Below are 17,239 nucleotides of genomic sequence, written 5' to 3'. Positions count from 1 at the left end.
GCTTGCCTGTATCAGTTGTCCCTCACGGAGACCAAATCTCTAATCATTCCCACTGAACTATCAGAAACAACTTGTTGAAATATTTGAAGAGCTCAAAATGATAGCTTCACTAGAAAACTGTCTCTGTGTGGGTGAACATTCTGACTCATGTCAGTATCCATAGCAGGAATATTTCTTTAACAGAAAGCCTACAGACTAACCATTGAAATTAATATGCTGTAAGTGGTTTTATTAATTTTTGGACCCCACTGAAGCTACAAAAGTTACGTATCTCTCAAAACCTCTTCTCCACTTTTACTTCCCCTATTGACTAAACTCAATCAAAAAGAGAAAATAAGCACAACGGGAAAGCCCAACATTAATCTGAGTCTTGGTGTCTTATATCTTGTACAGTAGACCTTTCTTTGAGATCTATAAATGATTGTTCAGCTTTTGAAATTGTTGTTATTATAAAGGTGTTGATCAAGAACAGGGAGATACCCCGGTATTCAAGTCAGTTTCAATATCCACTGCACATGGGTTATGTTTGGGAAAGCTTTATCTATAAATATAGCAAATAAGAATAATACACATCTTGTAATTAGTCTGTTTTGATACAAAATTCCAGCTGTATGCTTTAAAATCTTATTCACATTTATAAAATGTTTCAAAAATAAACTATAGTATAAATGTTACAATTTAAGAAATTGAAGTCTAAAATAATTCAGTTTGAGCCTCTTCCCTTCCATATATTAGTATATAAACAATGTTAGCTATAGTAATCAAAACAATGTGTCACTGGCACAAAAACAGACACATAGACCAGTGGAATAGAATAAAGACACCAAAAATAAACCCACATACACAATAAGCTAATCTTTGACAAAAGCACCAAGAATACATAACGGCCAAGAATACACAACAGGAAACGGATAGTATCTTCATAAATGGTGCTGGGAAAACAGAATATCCACATGCGCAAAGACCAAAATTGGACCCTTATCTCACACCATACACACAAAAAAAACTTCAAAATGGATTAAAGGCTTAAACGTAAGACCTGGAGTCATCAAACTCCTATGAAAATTCTAAGGAAAATGCTTTTTGACATTGGTCTTAACAATTATTTCTTTTGGATATGACACCAAAAGCATAAGCAGCGAGAGCAAAATAAGCAAGTGGGATGGCATCAGACTAAAAAAGCTTCTGTACAGCAAAAGACCAAGAAGATGAAAGGCAACCTATGAAATAGGAAAAAAAAAAAAATTGCAAACCACATATCTGATAAGGAGGTTAATATCCAAAATATATAAGGAACTCATACAATTGTTAAATTGATTACACAAGGAAGCCAAGAGACTGAGTTGACACTAACCTCTCAGTGAGCAAACCAGTAAGCCTGTAAATGCCTCGAGATTAGGAAGCCAAAACATTAAGGACAACCAATCCCAAGCAGCCTAACAGGCTTTTAGCTATAGCCAATCAAAAATTTCCTTACTTTGCTTCTGCCTTTTTTTTTTTCTTCCTATAAAAGCCTCTTAGGCTCGTGTGGGTGGAGCATTCTTAACCCTGTCCTTTTTGCCTCTGCTGAATTTTAGCCAATTTTTAATCATGGAAACCCTTGGAATGTTTAATATGTCTCAGTCTACCTTTTAACAGTTCTAGTGTCAGGATAAGAAACCAAAGGAAGCCCCCAACAATACCAAAGAGCAAGTGTGGGTACCTATTGAGCCTCTGTAGCTCACTGCTTTCTTGCTGCCTCCAGTGGGTAAATCCCTCCTATGTCCTGGACCCCTGCTCTGCAGGTCTTCATTAGGAGCTTTCAGACTTGACCTGAGGTTGTGTGTGTGTGTTTTTTCTTTCCCTGGGCTGGGGTCTTACTGGCTCCCATTTAAAAACTCTTCCGGGGGAGGGTCTGACTTAGAAACCCAACCCCTTCTGCTGTCGGACTATCTCTGACTTAGAAACCAGAGGGTCTAGGGTCAGACTGGGGTCGACTCAGAAACCAGACCAGTCCGGGATCAGAATGAATCTAAGAAACAGGGCTGAGGCCGGCGTGAGGTCTCAGGTGAGTGAGATTTTGTTCTAAGGCTCAACCGGCAGGTTAACCTACCAAAGATAATCTTGAATTACAGTGGCCACAGCAGAAAACTTTTAACCATCTTGGATAAGCACATCCATTAGGAGGTGCCCTAGAGAAGAAAGAAACCTCAGCCAAGCATTCACCATAGTTTATTTGTCCTCCTCTACAGTTTCTGGTGACCAGGATGGGACTTGCTGGGATATCCCACTCACTCCAGAGCCTGCAGCCAGATTCGGGGGAAACTGCCAGGAGACTGCAACGGGTAAGAACTCTTAGAAAGCCAACTCTCCCACACCTCCGTCTGTGGTGCCTGGTGGAGAAAGGAAGGCAAAATTTCACACTGTCCCTTCCTTTCTAAATTCAGATGGGGAGGAGAAAACATTGGTTATTGATCTTTTCTCTCCCAGGGACTGCTTATTGCTTCTTTTTTTGTCTTCGGTTTGTTTCCTGAGAATCTGGCTTGGCAACTGTCAGGTTAGAGCATCCCAAAATATAGCCAAACAGAAATGTGGTTGTTCCCTATTTGTGGTTACACATGGCTGAAGAGAAATGTGGCTGACACCGCATTTGCCCTTAGGGTTCTATGCACTGTGCTGGCTCCCAGGGGAATTGTCTAAAAGAAATAACCTTTCTTTGGTTATTTTTGGGAGTAGCTTGGATCTTGGGAGAGTAGTATCTTTTTCACCCTCTTTGGGTCCATGTTTTTTCTGGTGTGTGTGTGTGTGTGTGCGCGTGTGTGTTTTAATACTGCCAGGAATATTTTCTGTTTGTTCAGGCTGAAGAGTAACAACATACTTGAACTTCGTTGTTGTCATGTTTAAAAGTAGCTCCTAGGGGAACCTGAGTGGCTTATTCTAATGAGTGTCTGACTCTTGGTTCTGGCTCAGGTCATGATCTCGCAGTTCTTGAGTTCAAACCCCACATTGGGCACTGTGCTGACAGCGCAGAACCTACTTGGTATTCTCTCCTTCTCTCTGCCCCTATTCCGCTCATGCTCTCCCTCTCAAAATAAATAAAGAAAAATAAATAAATAAATAAAGTAGCTCTATGGTAAGAAATTGACCAAATTGGAAGGTGGTACTTATGGTCTGATACGAACTTATTATTTATTTTTTTATTGAGGAGTAACTGACATATAACATTATATGAGTTTCATATGTACAATGTAATGATTCACTATTTGTATACCTTGGGAAATGATCACCACAAGTCTGGTTACCGTCCATCACCATGTAAAGTCACAATTTTTTTTTTTTTCTTGTGATGGGCACTTTTAAGATTTACTCCCTTAGCAACTTTAAATATGCCGTTAATCATGCTATAAATTATATCCCCATGATTTATTTGTTTTATAACTGGAAATTTCTTACCTTTTGACCCCCTTCATCCATTTTTCCTACCCCCAACTCCCCTTGCATCTGACAACCACCAATCTGTTTCCTGTAACTATGAGTTTCATTTTGTTCTGTTTTGTTAATTTGTTTTATTTAGATTGCACACCAAAGTGTGTATTAGTCTTTCTGTGATTGACTTATTTCACTTATAATACCTTCAAGATCCATCCATGCTGTCCCCAATGGCAAGATTTCATTGTTTGTTATGGCTGAGTAGTATTTTATTGTATATATAAATTATGCATTATATGTAATAGATATATGAATTATATATATATCACACCTTCTTTATCCATTCATCCATCAATGGACACTTAAGTTGTTTCCATGTCTTGGCTATTGTGGAAAATGGTGCAATGGGCATTTTTTTTTTTAGATAAATACCCAAAAGTGGAATTGCTGGGTTATATTGTTCATTTTTTAATAAAATAAAAATACATAAAATAATAAAAAAATAAAAGTCAGTTTAAGTTTGCTGATTCAAGAAAGGCATACCTTTAGAGTTATCAGCATTAAATACAATAATTCCATTCTACCTAGGTTCACTAAAAGTCAAATAGGCTCATGTTACTGGTACAGACCCTATGGAAAATATTATGGAGGTTCTTCAAATAATTAAAAAAACAGAAATACCATATGATCCAGCAATCCCATTTCTGGGTATATATCCAAAGGAAATAACACCAGTATCCCAAAGAGATATTTGCACTCTTATGTTCATTTCAACATTATTCACAATAACCAAGATATGGAAACAACCTAAAGGTCTATCAATAGATGAATCGATAAAGAAAATGAAAATATATACACACATAGCAGTGTGAGTCACTGCTCTTTCATATATTAGTATATAAACACATAAAAATCAAATATTTTTGAACTTCAATTTTCTTCTTTCAGCCATATATGTATAAATATTAAATACATATTTTGGGTCAAGTATTTAATAGTTGAGGCAGATATAAAGATGTATAGTTTTGGGGTGCCGGGGTCGCTCAGTCAGTTAGGCATCCAACTTTGGCTCAGGTCATGATCTTACCATTTGTGGGTTCGGGCCCGCATCCAGCTCTATGCTGACAGCTCAGAGCCTGGAACCTGCTTCCGATTCTGCGTCTCCCTCTCTGCCCCTCCCCTGCTCACACTCACATCTCAAAAATAAACATTTAAAAAATGTTAAAAAAGAAACAACCAAAAACATTAAGAAAAAAGATGTATAGGCTTAAACCAAAGCCCAAAGCAACAGTTTATTTCTTTCAAAATACCTGAAAAAAATTAACTTTAAGAATTACTTTTTCATGTTTGTTTTTATTTTTATTTCTAATTGTGTAAAATAGTTGGGAAATAAAAGGTAAGCTTTCAGATGTATGTATACATACATACATACATACATATGTTGCTTTCCTTTTATAAATGTTTTCATTTCCTCCTGTTCTCCAAAAGAAATTTCGCTTTGTATACACTTCTTGGTTTTGTTATTATATCTTCGCAGCACCATTAAAGTTATTTTTCCACTGTGACCCAGCTTCCATTTTTGCTGTTGAGAAATTCAATTTCAATTTAATATTTTTGTACTTTGATGTAATGTGACTTGCTACTTTTGATTCTAGTTTTTAATTATTTAAAGATCTTATGAATTGTGTTTCGTCAAACACATCGTGTTGTTTCTTTTTTTTTAATTTTTATTTTGTAGAGAGAGGGAGCGAGTGGGGGAGGGGCAGAGAGAGAGGGAGACAGAGAATCCAAAGTGGGCTCCACACTGATGGCAGAGAGTCCAATGAGGAGGAGCTCAAACTCACAAACCCTGAGGTGCTTAGCTGACTGAGCCACCCAGGTGCCTGCATCATGCTGTTTCTGTAGAGAGTTGCACATAGCTAAGGATATAAGCATTTCCTCATTACCTCTTTGACAGTCAGTGAAAAGCATATTTGTTGTGCCATTATCATTGCCCCTTAAATTTGTTTGTAGTTGGTCTTCTAATACTTTGCATACCTGGACAAAAGACATCAAAATTTTAACTTGGGGTTAAAATTGCTAAGCAGAATGGAAAAATGCTAAAACATTCTATGTGAATATTTATTTTTATTTTATTTTTTATTTTCGAGCCCTGCCCCCTTGTGAATACTTAAATTTTTAGAGAATGTGTAAAATCAACATTGAAACTATCTATGCTTGAATCTGATGTTGACTTGATCAACTCTGTGAAAGTAAAAGCTAAAGCCAATATTAATTTTTGTTAATTTCTCTCAGAGGCAGTTCATAGATTTTTAAGAAAAAAAATATTAAAGTTATAAGCATTTTTTTTTTCAACGTTTATTTATTTTTGGGACAGAGAGAGACAGAGCATGAACGGGGGAGGGGCAGAGAGAGAGGGAGACACAGAATCGGAAACAGGCTCCAGGCTCTGAGCCATCAGCCCAGAGCCTGACGCGGGGCTCAAACTCACGGACCGCGAGATCGTGACCTGGCTGAAGTCGGACGCTTAACCGACTGCGCCACCCAGGCGCCCCTAAAGTTATAAGCATTTTATTTCCCCTTTGCAACAAGGATTTATAAATTCCAAAGCCATATTTAACATACATTTTATAAGTGCCTCAATTTACAGAAGGTGAGAAGAGAAATTTTCTGTCTGCCCTTGTAACCAGGGGAAATTTTTATAGCATTCGTGACATTAATGAGCTGAGACTCAGAGGAATGTATGCTTACCTGATTATCTCATCATGGGATTTTCACTTTTTGCATTTGTTTCTGGTCAGTTTCTGCTGCCTGTGATATTGAGAAACCTAATGGCCAGTAATGACCACACAATGACTCTACTTATTTGGATCCAGAAATATCCTTTGTCATCAAATCAGACTCTGTGGTATCTCTTAATCTTGTCCTACATCAGCCCGCACAATTCAAATAAGTTTGTTGCTTTATTTTATCAGGGCTTAATCAAAAATTGAAAATTATTTTCATTTTCTGCTTGCCAGTTCTCCAGGAACAAAATCTTTATTAAAAAAGGTGCTTTGTCTAATGCGTCATCTCTCTGGTTTTACTTGTTATAACATTAATGCGTGCACCTGCTGGTGTTTCAAAATGTAAAACACTTCTGTAATTCTACTTTGTGAAATACTGGAGATCAAGAGTCTTCGGGGGATTGGGGGACAGAAATAAGAGCCTTGTCTATATCAAGTGCTATCTGAGGTGTTCTCCTTAGTTTCTCAAAAATCTTTTCCTCTACACTTGTTTCTTTTTTCATTGTCAAATACCTCTCCGTGAAGCCACAGTTGAATTTAAAAGTTTTTAATAGATTTCTTGCAAACTTAAATCTTTCTTAGAAGCCTCAGATCAAACGATCTTTAAATTAATTCCAGTAGTACAGTTGTTTTTGGTCCCCAAAATCATACTGAACCATAAATTTTATCCCCATCTCCATGGAATAAGTCATCTATAAGTTCTTTGATGTTTACTCTCTAATACAAAGTGAAAATTTGGGTTAAAATCTTCCAAGTCAACAGCACAATTGCTCTAAACCTTGAGAGAAAAATGCTTGCTTGATAATATTAGTCACTATATTTTAGGTAATAGATTCTCAATACTGTTAAAATGCTCTATGCTTGTAAATCACAACACAAAAAAAGTATATTCTGTGGGCATGTTTATATTGAGTATATGTGTATACACATGTGGTTATTTGCATTTTTATGTACTTGACAAATAATCTGGCCAGGATATTTCTCCAAAAATTCTCTTGTTTATTTCAAGATACTTTAGGAACGATATATACCTAATTAATTATGTTTTACATCCTAATCATTTAAAATTGATGTCTTTTGATAGTTGATTACAAATACCGTACCTAGAAAAAAAGAGAATGGTACCCTTGTACATTTTTTCTACCTTTAGTTCTGTCAGTTACTACCAAAGACATGTTTCTTACGTTATAATGACAGCTTACAATATCCTGACATAGATTTCTATTTTATTTTAGTAAGCATTGAGTGTTTTGCTTAGTTCTAATTATTTTAATAAGATTCATTCAGCTAATGTATCTTTTGTTATTTATTTATGTACTTTTTTTGGTGGTTAGGTATTTATTTGAAAATAAAATGCATTATGGGAAATTGATTTCAGTTTCAATAGAAAAGTACCTAATAGATATGCAGACAATGAAAAAGAAAACTAAATTAAAAGATCCATTTCGAAGACAAAGCTTGTCTTTGAATTCCCATTTATAATCCATTACTTTTATAACCCTACACCTCTTCAATGATTCTGAGTAACACTCTGTGAATTTTGCCTGAAATCTGGTTCAGACACTTTTCACATTTGAAACATATTTTACAACTGTAGAACTCAGTTAAACATATTTAACCGCTAATCTATATGACAAGGTATATTGACCATTAAAGAGTTCTTAGATAAAATCTGGGGTTGATTTTACTTTAATCAGCAATTCTATAAAGCCAAGAATTAAATAACACTGGATTAAATATAACAAATATTAATAAGGAGTAAGAACAAGTAAAAATAAATTATTAAGGAGAGAGAGACAGAGATAGTGAGATAGAGTTCTTTTACATTCCAAAGAAGGAGTCTGATTTCAATAAAGGTGAGTAAAATGTAATGTAGCAAGAATTCTTCGCAGACATTTTAGCATTCAAATTATGGCAGGCATGTTGCGTGGTACAGTTTTACAAGCCTGCAAAACAGTAACATTAATGGTCCAGCATCTTTAAAAATCATAAGTCTGCAAAATGATTCACTTGCCACGCATATTGAATATTAATAACACCAAGGAGTTGTGTTTATTAACCTTTTACGTTAATGGTCAGAAATGGAACATGCTGAGAACAATTGCACGACAGGAGGGGGAAATGTTTCTGACGACTGTTGGGTTTCATTTGACAGTTCATAAAAACCATCAAGTACATATTATGTTAGATTAGCTGAGATCTGGATTCCATATGACAAGTCATTATTATTAAAGGCAAATGGAGGGTATTTTCAAATACACCCTGGAGTGAGGTAGACTAAAATATGATGGTGCACTCTTGAATGTCAAGGACATTTTGTGCAGTCTGTAATGGAAAACCACATGTAATGTGCAGTTTGGGAACTATTTCATGTTCCTCTGAAGACCTCAAAGCATCACACTGAATATTTTATTGGAATCTGTCACACTCTGCTATAGGTTCAAGTGCATAACAAATATTTATAGACAATCATCATTTTGATGACAGAGAATGTGTGAGAGCGAATAGTTAGAATATGAGTAAGTGTATAATGTCCTTACTCTTTCTGTTTCCTCTTCATTTTTTTTAACTTACAAATGATCAGTCCAGTTGCACATAATCTATAAGTCACTCCCTGTTAGAAAAGCGGAGTTATGAATGACTGCATGAGTTTTCAATAATGTAGTAAGTGATGAGCTATGATTCTAATTGTGCCTTCCTAAATGTCAGTTACACTGATTAAGAAGCGTGAAGACTTTTGGGAGTAGGGTGGTTTTGTTTTAAGAATATTAAACTTTTGGGGCGCCTGGGTGGCTCAGTTGGTTGAACGACCAACTTCGGCTCAGGTCATGATCTCATGGTTTGTGAGTTCGAGCCCTGCATTGGGCTCTGTGCTGACAGCTCGGAGCCTGGAGGCTGCTTCTGATTCTGTGTCTCCCTCTCTCTCTGCCCCTCCCTGCTCATGCTCTGTCTCTCTCTGTCTCAGAAATAAATAAATGTAAAAAAAAATTAAAAAAAAGAATATTAAACTTTTAAAGTATTCACATATTGGTAACCTTAGAAGCTAGTGCTTTGTTAGGATACAGAAAATCTAAAATTTGACCACAAAAAAGGTACAGCGTGAGAGTTTTGTGTATAATAAAAACAACTTGGAATCAGAAGACCCAAATGAGACTTTGTTCTTAGCCTGCCATTTAATATGTGACCAACCCTAAGGAAATGGCATAACCTCTCTGAACCTGTTTTCTCAATTAATTTCAATCCAAGCCATGTCACAAGTTTGTGCCTAGAATTATATATGAGTGAGAAATTTTGTAAGCTCTACAAAGTTAAGGAAAAGAAACAAACTGTTATTAATAGTTGCAATTTAAATAATAACAGCTGGCCATTAATTGCCTGGGTAATGGGGTAAGGGCGTTTGGGAAGAGACAAGCAGGAAGAATTACAAAGGGGTGAAAATCAACTTTTGTGGATTATATACATGTTCATTAACCTGATTGCGATGATGGTTTCATTTGTATATGTGTATATATGTGCATATATATATATATACACAAACATACATATATACATATACATATATATATACACACACACATTTTAAATGTTTGAGTTTATTATATGTCAATTATATTACAATAAACCTGTTTTAATGGGCTGCCTGGGTGACTCAGTTGGTTAAACATCAGACTCTTGATTTAGGATCAGGTTATGACCTTATAGGTCATAGGTTCGAGCCCGGTATTGGGCTCTGTGCTGACAGTGTGGACCCTACTTGGGATTCTCTCTCTCCCCTCCCTGCCCTCCCCCACTTGTTCACACTCTCTCTCTCTCTCAAATAAATAAACATTAAAAATTTTTTTAAAGTACTAGGGTTATTACCATTGCAAGAAGTATATATATATATATATATATATATATATATATATATATATATACACACATATACATATATGTATACATATGTATACATGTATGCATGTATATATATACATATATGTATATATATATATATATATATATATATATATATATATATGGTAAAAGACAAAAGACGCTGGGGCACAAAAGAATACACAATGTTCCTTGATTCCTATAAAGTCAAAAAACGGGCAAAAATTATATAGTATTAGAAGTCAAGATAATGGAAACTATTAAGAAAGAGGATAAAAATAGTAATTGAGCAAGAAAATAATGAGATATTGAAAATATTCTATGTCCTTACCTGGATTGTGGTTACATGACAAATCATGTTTGTTATTACTTCTTGAGATATATGTGATAATTTGTGCATATTTACTTATGTGTGTTATATTTCAATTAAAATTCATAAGGAAGGGATGATTTGTGAACAAGGGTCATCTGAATTGGAACCCCTTGACCACCATTTGCATACTTTGCCAACCATGAACTGAATTATTTACCTAGATAAGTAAAGTTCTCTATCTCCATAAGACCTAAAGGTTCACCATAAGAACCTAAAAGGTTCAGTTTTATAGTTCTGCTAAGGGACTAACTAATAAGGCTTTTGGAATGCCCCCAAGAGCAATTTTTGGAAGACAATCAGATGTTATCTGGTACATGGATCACTCTGGTTTCTCCATAGGAAAGGAACCAATATGATACATATGCATGGGTTTATTATAAGAAATTGGATGACAGTTATTGAGGCTAAAAAGTCCCAAGATCTGTAGTTAGCAAGTTGGGGACTCAGGAGTGTCAATGCTATAGTTCTGATGGGAAATATTAGAGTTTGGGAACAGTGAAGAAAGAATTCTTGGGACATCTTTGGTGCAAAAAAGGTGGTTTTATTAAAGCTCAGGGACAGGACCTGTGGGAGGAAAAAGGCACACTGGAGTTGTGAGGAGTGACTGATTATATACCCTCAAGTGGGAAGGGGGTTAGGGATAGCCTAGTTCTCTAAGGAATTTGGAAACAAGGTTTCCAGGATCTTAAGTGGTCATTTACTACTGTCTAGTAAAACCTCAGTCTTGAGACCCTTCAGATACATGTCAGTTGGTCATTTGCTTGGAGGATGATTGCAAACATACATCTTGGGGTAAGGGGTAGAGAAAAAGGAAGTTCCCAAAGGGATTTTCTTATATTAAAGAAGACTTACAGGATCCTGGAGGTCAGGCTAATGTCAAGCTGAGGTTGTCTTTTGCCTCTAGCAAAGTATTAACACTGAGGCAGTTGAATATTTAGAGGAAGATCACTCTGTCTCAAGTACTTGTCAAGGCTGTAAGTTATAAGGAAGTTTAATTTTACTACTATATTTCTTTTGCCTTTGTTCTCCACATCAGTTCCATCTGAGTTCAAAGGCCTGAGAACCAGGATAGGTGATAAAAATTCCAGGCTCAAGTCTGAGTCTAAAGGCAGGAGAAGACATGTGTTCCAGCTTTTATTTAAAAATAAATAGTCAGGGCGCCTGGGTGGCGCAGTCGGTTAAGCATCCGACTTCAGCCAGGTCACGATCTCACGGTCCGTGAGTTCGAGCCCCGCGTCAGGCTCTGGGCTGATGGCTCAGAGCCTGGAGCCTGTTTCCGATTCTGTGTCTCCCTCTCTCTCTGCCCCTCCCCCGTTCATGCTCTGTCTCTCTCTGTCCCAAAAATAAATAAATGTTGAAAAAAAAATTAAAAAAAACATAAAAATAAATAGTCAAGTTTTACATAATCCACAAGTTACCCCTCTGTTAGAAAATTAAATCATACAAAAAATTAAAATCAGGAATTACTGGGTGATTTTCACCCAATTAGAGCAAATTTTCTCTTACTCAGGTTATTTGTTCTATTCAGACCTTCTAAGAATTGGATGAGACTCACCCAGATTGGGCAGGGCAATCTGCTTTCCTCAGTCCACCAATTCAATTGTTAATCTCAACCAGAAGCACCCCACAAACATCCCTAGAAATAACATTTAACCAAGTATCTAGGCCCCCACCATCTGGGCCAAGGTCTGGTCAAGTTGACACTAAAAAATTAACTGTCTTAACTGTCACAATAAGGACAAAGGACAGAGGAACTGGAGACAGCATTGAGAAAGGCAAAAAAGTCCGTTCAGGCCTGCAGAAGATAGTGTGAGAAAAATGCCCACTGTCCCAATCAAAGGAGGGACACAGAGACTCAAGCACAGTGAATTGAGACTTTAATCAACATTCTTGCAAGTGCAGGTGTCTGATGGGCAGGCACACTCAGGGCAGTGACAGCAGACAATTTATTCCTTAGCATGCAAGTCCCTCCCCTGATTCCTCATTGGCTGAGTACTAGAGAGGTTACAGCCTTACCCCGACATCGCCTATGCCCAAGTAAGGCAAAAAGTAGTCTGATTGGAATAAATGTACATTTCCTGAGGTGACTCTGAGACTTTCAGTTCCTCCTTTGTTCTTTGGAGCATGCTCATTGCAAAGCCTGTGAAAGTAAGCCCGCCAAACGGAGAGGGGAAGAAGAACCAGGAAGTAAATTATACAAGGGTTTGGAATTACATTATGAGCGGGGGGAGGTTCATATATATTTCCAGTCGGTTGTAAACCTACTGTCACCTAGACAGCACAGTTTTTATTTGGTATTTCTAAAAATGAATCATCTCCCTTACTTCTCATACCTGGAATGACCAAAACAGAATTCAACCAGCCATTTATGCTTTGCAGTCTTCAGTTGTGAATTCCAGAGACGCTGAATCTTAATCTCTCCTTCAGAACCCTACCAATGTCACCACCAGGCCTGCCCATCCACACTACTTAAATATTGCTGAATTCCTTTTGATTTTATGTTTACTACCAGCGCTCTAATTCAATTGGCCATCATCCATTAATTAGGTCCAGTGACTGTGCTTTTGACCTAGTTTTCTGTGTGACTCTTGCTGCTGTAATCCATTTTCTAACTATCAGCTAGATTGATTTTTGTAACACATATATTGAATCGGTCAATTAAAGTAATTAGTGCAGGTTCTCCATTGTACTTAGAACAAAATCCCACAGTCCTATAATGACCTACAGGGTCCTGAATGAACTGGTTGGTCCTTTCCTTTCTCTCAGACCCTATATTACACTTAATAACTCTATTACAATATTAGGCTTCTCTGTGTTTGGGAAATTCTGCAAATTAATCCCTGCCTCAGAGTAGTCACATAAAGTACTCTTTCCACAGAATGCTCTTGCCTCATTCAACCCCAGCGAACTGTTTCTCGTCATTGAGGGCTCAGCCTAAATGCTACCTTTTCAGAGACTGTCTATGTCGACCTTTTCTCAAGTTTCTAGTTTACAGTTTCGATTGATCATTCTGAGTTAGACACTTCTCATAAAGAGTGGTAATTTTTTCTAATTTTCACTTGCTCCCTTTGCCAGTTTTTGCATATCCATTTGTACCCCGTTTGCACAGGCAGAAAGAAGTAGGTGGAAAAAAGGAAAGGGAGACCTACGCTGCAATGTTATCTATCATTGTACTAAGTTGGCACTAACTCTAGTAGCAATAAATACACTATTACTATGAATATTTTGATATCACAGCATGGTCCTGAATAAAGTGTTGATTTCACAATTTTTAGTGCATAAGATTTGAAATTTCATAAATATTTTGCCATTCACCAAAGTGTATTTAATGACATCATTTTTATTTCATAACTGAAGTTATGACCTAACTTTGATTTATATCATTCTAGCAATTTCTCTGATGAAAGAAAATCCAAATGGGGAAAAATAGCTGCAAATGTGAGCAAATATCTATTCTGCATCTGTAATTATTCTCAGTGTATCTAATGGAGCCGTTCATTGAAAGTACCTCTCTGACACTGCTTTTTCACAAATAGGTAGAGATGAGTAAGAGACAAATGTTCATTGAGATATAAAATTTCTACTGAAACCTCACCTGGATGCACTGCAAACTCAGGAGTTGATTCTCTACACAAAACTAGGCACACATTTGGGGCTGGCTGGTAGAAATCATGAATTCGAAACAAGCAGGTTTGTTTATTTAAAGGATATATAAAGACAAAAATAATGTATTGGAATAATTGTTTTAATGGGTCAGACATTCAATATGAAAGAGAAAAAAATGACTCTTTAGAAGAGGAAACTTAGAGTGAAATATTGTATAGAGAGACACATAAATACATTCCGGTAGAGTAAAATTCATTCTGATGCTGATTATACGTTTACACAATGAAAGGTACTTGAGTGATAAAAATCAATTGCCTTTTCCTTATATTTCAGTTATCATCAAGGTATATCCATAGAAAAGGATAAAGAGTGTAGTCCAGTTTATAATGACAAGGTATAACTCCAAATGGTGGGGAAAGTTTAGAGGCTAGACCACATAATAGAAATAGGAATACTCCAAGAAGTGAGTGAAATCTCTGAAACATAAGAAGATGTGTTGCTTTGTTTCCTATATCAGAGGGAGAAAGTTCACTGGTTTGGTTATAAAAGAAAAAAAAAAAAGTTCAGTCAATTAGAGCATGACAGCCTTTTATAATATTTATCTCGGCGTGGTACAGAAGCGATTTGGATTTTTTATTTCACAATGCCTGTGTATTTTTATATATTGCTATTACAAGTAATCTATTTTGTATCATTCTACATAAATAATAAGCTGTAACTTTAAATTCATTGTTTCCCCTACTTGAGTTACAAGTTCTTTTAATTTGTTGATGAAAATTGATGGATCAAAATGGAATTTTGATGGTAAAGCCTCAGGTCATAAAACGCTTCATTTACATATCACATAGAATAGCACTTTCAATTTTTGCATTATTCTAAAATGTAACTGAGTATAACAACATTATTCTTTGCTGCACTGGAAGCGGCACAGTACATTAGCATGATTGTGGATTGATTAGATTTCATTCTACATTGATGAGTCAAAGGAGACAGCGCAGGGACCGTGCTGACTCCGAATTTATGAAATGGCAAGTAAAACACTGTCCGTTAACCAAGCGGCAGTTAAAGTTATTTCCGATTCCCTGAGACTCCATTCTAAACTCTACATTATAAATACCATAGGACATTGAACCCTGAGTAAACTGAACTAAACTAAAAGAATGAAACTTGTGTATCTCAACTGCAGTGATTTGTTTTGGGGGGGAGGCAGCTATTACCTCAAAGATAACAATGCTACCATTTATCTCAAGGGAAACGAAATATGTCAGCTTTACCATTGAGGTATCGCAAACCTGGCCAAGAGCGATCTAGAAATCAAAACAGCAGGATTGGTACGTAGGTGATGTCCTGAACAAATCTGTATGAATACAAGGCTACTCTAATTTACAGTGACACATTCAGGAGTAAATTATTGAATACTGTTATATATCAGACACTGTGTTAAGCTCTGAGGATACAGTAGTGAGCGAGACATTTTTTTTTCTGAAACATTTTTTTATTGTCCATTAAGACTTAATTTCTCAGCAAAAATTGCGAACTTGGCGCCTTTTTTCCTATGCCTTTTATTTTCCTTTGGTTTCAAGGTCATGGCAATATCTTGTTTCTCCTTCTCACTTCTCTGACTTTTACGTTACTGTCTCAATAAACATTTTCTTTTCTTCTAATTTTAGACTTTCCAAAGGTTTAGCCTCAGAATAGCTCCCAATAGTCATATATATAGCTATGAATCCTGATCTATGTTTCAGGCTCTGATTCACTTCTGATATCTTTACCCAGATGTATGACTTACTGTCATTCCAAATATAAATATATATATATATATTACTCCCCCCCCCCCCCCAGAATCCTGTCCTTTTTAGTTCTTTAACTGGCCGCAATAACTTTCTTTCTACTTGGTTTCAAATCTTTGGCATCGACCTTTTATCTTCCCCCCGCCCCACTGTTTATTATTTACTTATAATTAATTGCCATGTGTAGTAAATACCACCTAATTTCCTTTCTCAAAGACTCTATTCTAATCAGGCCTTAAATATTCTTTGATACACAACCTAATAAAATATTCACACTTCACTACATGCATTCTCTCTTTCCCTTTTCTTCAGGCCATCTCTACTCTTATGAAAGCCCAGGCTTCCCTGTAATTCTAAAATATGTTCAGAAAAATGAACTTAGTGGTGCCTCACCAGCTCCTGAAGTAAATGCTGTTTTCATTATAGCATTTAAGACCCTCTGTGTTATAATTACCCCGTGTTTTCCAACTCACATTATCAAGAACTGTGTAGAATCTGAAATTTTAGCCTGATTTCAAGTTTCAGTTTCATGGATACTGGAAGAAAATGTGTCACTCCTGGGTCAGACACAGAACTTTGTTACTCACCGCACAGCAGGGAGCAGGAGAGGCAGATTACTCTTGCCTTCCAAGTCCGAGGGTCATGTTGGACGGCTCAGTTGGACAGGGGGCTTGCATCATAGCAGAGAAACTCTCGGTTTATTTATTTATTTATTTTTTAATTTTTTTTTTTCAACGTTTATTTATTTTTGGGACAGAGAGAGACAGAGCACGAACGGGGGAGGGGCAGAGAGAGAGGGAGACACAGAATCGGAAACAGGCTCCAGGTTCTGAGCCATCAGCCCAGAGCCCGATGCGGGGCTCCAACTCATGGACCGCGAGATCGTGACCTGGCTGAAGTCGGACGCTTAACCGACTGCGCCACCCAGGCGCCCCATATTTATTTATTTTTAAGATGAAATTTATTGTCAAATTGGTTTCCATACAACACCCAGTGCTCATCCCAACAGGTGCCCTCCTCAATACCCATAACCCACCCTTCCCTCCCTCCCACTCCCCATCAACCCTCAGTTTATTCTCAGTTTTTAAGAGAGTCTTAGAAACTCTGAGTTTAGGGAACCTCGGACTGTTTAAGGAGGAGACACTGAGAAACCTTTCCAAAGTAGTGAAATAGTGTCTTTCATATCCCAGACAGAAAACTGATCTTGTCTTTTCCCCCAGGTGGAGACAACACCCTTGTCTCCTAAGGCTGGTTGGTATGTAAATATCTTCAAAGACAGAGTCTAGAACAGAAGAAGTTAAAAGATGTGAAAACATGCAAAGACCTGCTTAACTAAAATGTATTCCACTCCATTATCTCCCTCTCTATGAACTCTGATTTTATATTAGAGATTTTATATATTT

This window comes from Puma concolor, chromosome D3, assembly GCF_028749965.1.
Source record: "Puma concolor isolate L17-30 chromosome D3, mPumCon1.1.hap2, whole genome shotgun sequence".
NCBI lineage: Eukaryota > Metazoa > Chordata > Mammalia > Carnivora > Felidae > Puma > Puma concolor.
The sequence above is the reverse complement of the archived record's forward strand: the minus strand, read 5'-3'. Positions refer to the sequence as shown.